This window comes from Capsicum annuum, chromosome 8 (genome assembly GCF_002878395.1).
Source record: "Capsicum annuum cultivar UCD-10X-F1 chromosome 8, UCD10Xv1.1, whole genome shotgun sequence".
NCBI lineage: Eukaryota > Viridiplantae > Streptophyta > Magnoliopsida > Solanales > Solanaceae > Capsicum > Capsicum annuum.
In genome coordinates this window covers 108248632-108256017 of record NC_061118.1, presented here as the reverse complement: position 1 = coordinate 108256017, position 7386 = coordinate 108248632, and positions in this window count along the sequence as shown.

Sequence of the window (7386 nt, the reverse complement as noted above, 5' to 3'; positions counted from 1 at the left end):
TTGATATTGAAGATGAAAATTGGATAGAAGATGAATTAGAACGAATATACTTAAATGACGATAGCTACTATTCGTACCTAGATAATTATTATTCAGACGGATATTATACAAATTAAAAATGATAGAATATATTAGAAGAGTTCGAGAAAAACAAAGTTGGCTATATGAAGAAATTAATTATAGGAATCATCTTAAAAGAGAAAAAAGACGATTAGAAGAAAGATTACTTAGAATAAAATTAACCTTAGAAAAAAGAGATACAAATGAGAGTTTATATAATACTATACATGAACAACAAATGTTAATGGTTTACATAGACAACATAGAATTACATATCCAATATAGCACTATTACAATAAGTTACACAGAAATTTGTAAAATTACAACTACTATAGGATAAAATGATAAACAACGAATATTTAGAATATTGAAGAAAAGATGTGTAGCAAATAATATTAATAGAAACACTTATGAAAAAGAATCTACTTGACTACATAAAAACCAGAAATATGGAGAATATAGTATACCTTAAAAATAATCTAGAATAATTAATAAGGTTAAAAAAAATAACTAAGGAATGCTATAACATAGCATTTCAACTTAGCATTTTAGCATAACAAACATAAGTTATCCGCACTATATTAACCATGCAAATTACTCGAGTTATCCGCACTCTCCGCACCCCGTACAATCTATAAAAACTATTTATACAATTAAGTTCAAAATTGATGCAAAGATTTATTATTTTTCTAATTTGTAGAAATGTTTATTAATCGTACTTTATATTTTCATTTTTCCTAAAAAATTTATAATCAACATGATTTTTTATTTTTCCTAACAAATTTATCATGGACAAGTTATTAAAGTATGTTGACAATTCCTTTCTAACTTAATACATGCTTAATTATTAAATAAAAAAATATTTTTATATTTAGCTAAAAATATTTGAAAATTTAGTGTTTTTTTTAAAGTATAATTTGACTCTTCAAATATTAATGATACTAAATAATGAAAAAATGAGAGTAATTCTTTTTTACATTTTTTGATGATGAATTTTTTTGGACAAAAAATGAGATTATTAATATTTTATGAAATTTAGATCAAAATAAATAATTTAAAATGAAATATTAGAGCTTCATAAAATTTAAGAAATATTAACATAAATTTCTTTAAACAGATTTTTAGGAAAAAGAAACTAATAAAGTTAAAAAAAAAATTAGTAACTTATTAATTTCTTTTGTATGATTTAATATGACGGAAACTAATTAAGCTAAATATTGTGAAGGGTATTTTAGTAAACAAACAATATATTTTTCCAAACAATGCACTACATATTATTTTTAATACCATAAACTAAACAACCACTAAAAAATAATACCAGGATAACTTATCACAGGACAACAAATCCTAGCATAACTAATCCCGGTATAACTTGTTTTCAAGCCAGACGAGCCCATAGATTACTTGATTAAGTTGACTTGGAGGAATTTGATGTACCCCACAAGTGACCATTATTATGTTTTCTTGGTGGATTCCCTTGTACCCCACAAGGCTTTCAATTAGATAAACCATAACCACCAAGATCTTACCATTTAACCATTTCAAAACACTTAAACAAATTATATTATTAATACCAATTAGGGCTACATTACCAAGTTATACCATGCAATAGTTACATGAAAGTTCAAGAATTTAACAAAAAACATTCTCATAGGCATTACATCAAACAAGTTGGGGGGCATAGTGTTTCTAAAGCAAAAACCATGTACGAATTAACCATTCCCATGCAACCAAATATTCAAACCGCCATAATAATATGAAAACCATAAGTAAAAGACATGTGGAAACCATAACCAACCATTGTAACCAAAATCCAGGAAAAACATATATGCCTCTAAGCTAGAACAATCCAATAAGAGATCTACACTTCCCACCATACAATACCTCAAAAAGGGTCATCCAAATGCTAGAATGATAGCTATTGTTGTAAGAAAACTCTAAAAGAGGTAGATGCTTATCCCAGCTACCACAATGCTCAATCACACATACACAAATAATATGCTCCAATATCTGAATAGTCTTTTTTGTTGTCCCATCCGTCTGTGGATAGAAAGCTGTACTCAGACTAACTTTAGTACCCAACCCATTCTGAAACATCCGCCAAAAGTGAGATAAAAATTGCGTACCATGATCAGAGATAATCAAAATAGGTACCTCTTACAGCTTCACAATCTCATGAAGTTACAACCTCACATAATCCTCTCCCGAAAAGTTAGTCCTAACTGGGAAAAAGTGAGCCAACTTTGTCATTCTATCCATGATGACCCAAATTGAATAAATTAATTTTGATACTACGGAAGACCAGTAATGAAATCCATGTTGATAACCTCTTATTTCAATTCAGGCAATTCAATTTCCTATTACAAACTCCAGGCCTCATGTGCTTAACTTTCAGTTGTTGACATACTAAACACTTGGCCATAAAATAAGCCACATCCTTCTTCATACCATTCAACCAATACATTCCTTTGGGATTATGATAAATTTTCATCAAAGAAGGATAAACAACATATCATGATTGATGTACACCAGTTAATACCCTTACCCAAAAACCATCGACATAAGGAATAAATAAGCTCCCTTGGCACTTCAAGGTACTATTACCACTGATCTTAAATACCATTACCTTTTGCCCACCTATATCACTCTTGATTTTTATCAAGACAGGATCTAGAATTTGCTTCTCCTTGATCTTGGCACCAAGAGACGACCAAACTACTTCCTGTACCAACATACCACCCTTCTTAAAGTCCAAAAGGCAAACTCCAAGAATAGCCTAGCGGTGAATATCCTTCACCAACTCCTACCTCTCCTTATCCACATGTGCTAAACGCCCCATGGACAACTGGCTAAGAGTATCCACAAAAATATTAGCCTTACCTAGATGATAGTGAAGACTTTTGTCATAGACCTAGAGAAGTTCAACCCATCTCCTCAGCTCGATTTTAAGCTTTTTCTACATAAATATATATTATAGACTCTTATGATCAGAAAATAATGTCCACATGCACTCCATGCAAATAGTTTTGCCATATTTTCAGTGAAAACACCACCGCTAAAAGCTCCAAGTCATGATTAGGATAGTTCCTATCATGTACCTTCAACTACCTAGAAGCATAGGCAATCACCTTACTATAATGTATCAAAATACATCCAAGTCTCACGTAGGACACATCATAATAAGCAACAAACCCCTCATTTCCTTCAGGCAATGTAAAAATTAGAGTTGAAGTTAGTTTATCCTTTAAATCCTCAAAACTACCCTCACAAACATCCCACCAAATGAACTTTACCTTCTTCCAAGTCAACTTAGTCAATGGGGCAGCTATCGTTAAAAAACTTTCCACAATCCTCCTATAATACCAAGCCAAACTCAAGAAGCTCCGTATATCCGTTGGAGTCATAGGTCTAGGTCACTTCTTAACCACCTACACCTTTTGTGGATCTATCATTATTCCCTTACAAGAAATAATATAACCCAAAAAAGTGACAATGTTCAACTAGAATTCACATTTGGAGAATTTATTATACAACTACTTCTTTTTTGAGGTCTGCAACACCACACGAAGGTAATTAGCATGATCCACCTCACTGTTGCAATATACTAGGTGTAATCAATGAATACAATGAAAAAAAGATTCAGAAACTAGCCGAAGACTCTATTAATCAAATCTATAATTGCCACTAGGTCATTGGTCAAACCAAATAGCATAACCAAGAACTTAAAGTTCCCATATCGAGATACTCTTTAGTTGTAGTTTTCTTCCTTTCTTAGAGAGAGAATCTAAAATTAGGGTTTACACTAAGTGATGGATTCACTTGTGTTGACAAATTGGTAAGAAAGGTTGGTGCTTGGGGAAGGTGACTCCCTTTGTGTCTACCTAACAGAGTGGTTTGAACTTTCATTTGTGAGGTGTGATTGGAATCTAGTGAAAGTAAGGGTCACTCTACTATCTTTACATTTATGCAATCTTTCTTCTTCATCACCTTTCTAAGTGTTGTTTTCTCTTTGTGTGCTTGCTGATTTTTGCATATCTAGTGTCAATTTTGTTTTTTAGCCTTTCCTTAGGCTATCATTTGGTATCAAAGCCTTATTTAGGGTTTTTCTTATAACCCTAAGTCTTGGATCTTATAAAATCTCTACAAAAAAGAGTGTAGAAAATCGAAAATCTCACAAAAAAATTATAAACCCATTTTTGTGTTTGTGCAGATTTTTAAATCTTAGATATACATTTTTTTGGTGTTGTTTTGTTAGTTTCAAGTGCTATATTCTTGTTCCCTAGCACCTAGGGAGTCTATATCTACATTTGGAACAAGATTTGGTTGTTTTTGAGCTAGATCCACCATTATAGTGCCTTGTTTGAAGCTTTTTGAGGTGGGATCTCGTGGCACATATCATTTTGTGGAGATTTTGTGTTATTTGAGCTTTCCTTGACCCAAGGAACCTAGACACAAAAGAAAAATTGAAGTTAGAGTTCATTTGCCTTATGGTCAAACTTTGGTCAACTCTTGAATATTCATATTGTTCATTACCATCTTCATAGCTTGTTAAAGAAGAATATTCAAAAGGGGTGTTAGATACCTAAAAAGAAAGAAAGAGAGTGAAAAGTTGTTTGTACAAAAGAATATTCCAATAATATTCAAGTCATCCAAAAGAAGAAGAGACAAAGGGAATATTCAAAGTACAATTGAAAGTACAAGTGGGGGGACCATTGATTTCAAATCCATTTGAACTTACAAAAAAGGCTCCAATCCTCCATTTTTCACCAAATTTCGTTCAAACACTCTCTTTAGTAGATACTTGGTTGAAACTAAAAGAATTTGGAAGTTAAAAAAATTTGAAAAAGTGACGCCCAATCACAAGCTGCCACATCATCACTTTTGTGAACAACCAAATTGAGTTCTAAATTATATTTCCTAGTTTCTAATTGTTGTTTCTAGTTTCAATTTTGTTGTTCTTTCACTAATTATCAAACCAATAAGTACCTGCTAGTTTGGTAATGAGATTACAGTCCGATTATTTCGGGTGTTCAATTTTTGTGTACTTTTCTCATTTTTAATTCGTAGTAATTTGTTGGTTCAAGTCCGTGCATCATTTTATTTGAGTCATATAAAAAAAAATTGATTCCGGACCAAAGCATATTCACCACTCATTAACTTGCCAAGTATTACCAAGTTTTCAACACTTGTGAGACCAAGTGTGAGGTAAGATCCGAGTGTGAGTGTGGTGAGGCCTTTTTGAGCTAACTTGTTTGCTCATTTTGTAGGTTGTTTTGCTTGCTGTGTTTTGCACTTTTTAGGTACATTTTCCATGGAATCCGAAGGTAATCCTTCCCAACCATTGGGAAATGATGCTATTGGAGCCCTGATGGCTCGAATTGATACCTTGGGTCAAGACTTTGCTCCAAGAATGAAAGAAAGTCATGATGCCTTGAGAAGAGATATAAAAGGTGATATGGATGCAATGAGGGGTGACATGATTAGAATTAAGTGAGGGTTTATAGACTATGTCCACCAAAATGTCCACAAAATTCAAACCCCCAAGTTCCAAATCACTTGACCAAAGGCTACCTTCACAATTCCAAACACCTCAAGTCCAAAGATCCCATACTTTACAAAATCCAATGACTCCTCTCCACGAGTTAGAAACCAAAGAGAGTGAGTCCAAGACTTAATATGGAGAGAAAATTAATGGTGAGGTATAAGAAGAATATGAAGAAAGAAGGGAAAGGGAAGGGGAAACCATGGGTAGTGAAGTTGGAAAGGGAAAAAATTTCTTGATTGTAGATCTTTTCCACAAAGGACCCTTTTTATTTAATAACCCAAATGCTATCATTTTAGCTAGTATTTTATCTTCTTATGTGCAATTTCAAGACCCTAGAAGTCCCGAGGAAAAGCACAAGAAAGTTTTCTTCAAGCCCTTGGCCGAAAGTCCCAATTTTGGGATAGGTGATGAAGAAGTTAGTCCAAAGGGAAACCTTGATAAAATCCCTTGTTATGTGGAGAATTAAGGCTGCCATAATGTAAACCCAAGTGAAGAAGGCACTTCCCATGGTCTAGAAGGTAACAAAGCTATCTTCTACACTTCCTTGAACTTAAAATGTCGTGATGTGGCTAGTAGTGGCCAAAGTGGTGTAGTTTTGGATTTTCTTAGTAAAGAAGTGTGTGAATCTTCCTTTTGTGATACTCTTGGTGTTGTTGGGTTGCATAAGGACCAAACTATTTTTGTGATTATGCAAGAACTAGTTGATCCTTTAGATGACAAAATCAATTCTTTTCATAAGAATGATTTGTGTCCATCTAGTGCTAGCACTTATAACTTGAATAAGGTTTCATTACTAAGGGACAAGAGTATTCATACCCTAATGGGATGCCCTAGTACAAACCAAGGTAACTTGGGTACATTCTACACTTCCTTGAGTTTAAAAAATTGTGATGTAATTTTGGGTACATCTAGTGTAGAAGTACATGTTTCCTTCTTTGATAATTCTTTGGGTAAGTGTGATACCATAGTAAATGGAATGAGTAGCCTCGGTTTATTCCCTTTGCGACTTCACCCATTTGATCTCGGTGTACTAGTGGGGTGGGGAAGGGATTGTTTCGGGATAAGCTTATTGTCTCTTGATGTTTACCTTAGCCCTATCCTTTATGATGCATATACTAAATGTTACATGGACAAAATAAGGGATTGCTGGTTGTATTTTAAAAGTGTACTCCCTCGGCATGATGTCTTCACACTTGATTGCTTCCTATACTACCTCTTTGCCTATGATGATAAGCATGATAATTTTGATTTGGTATTATGTAGAGGTAGTAAGTTTGGTGGCTGGTTTCCTTTCTTTGATGATGATGATTGTGAGTTTGGTAGCCTAGTGAAACGAATGGGTCACGTCAGATTAACTCCTTGTCTTCTACTCCCATTTGATCCCGGAATACTCTTGAGATATGAAGGTTATAGTTGCTGGTCATGCTCACTTAATTTTGATATTGACGCTATTCATGTCTTTGGTATCCTTCATGTTAAGCTTTTTATGTCAAAAATCAAGGATAGGTGGATGTATGTCAAGTGTGAGCAACCATGGGTTGATGATATAAGTGTGGCACTAATACTAACCCTCATACCAAGAGTATTTTGTGTTTGTTTTGCTCTCTCTTTGGTTTTTGCAAGATCTGAATTTGAGGACAAATTCCTTCAAGATGGAGAGGATGATACAAGCACAATGAGCATCAAGAGCTCAAAGTATTGTCTAAGGGTTAAGGCTTTGGAATTAGTAAGCAATTAAAGACTTTTCGGAATATTTTGAAGCCTTGGTCAAGAGAAAGAAG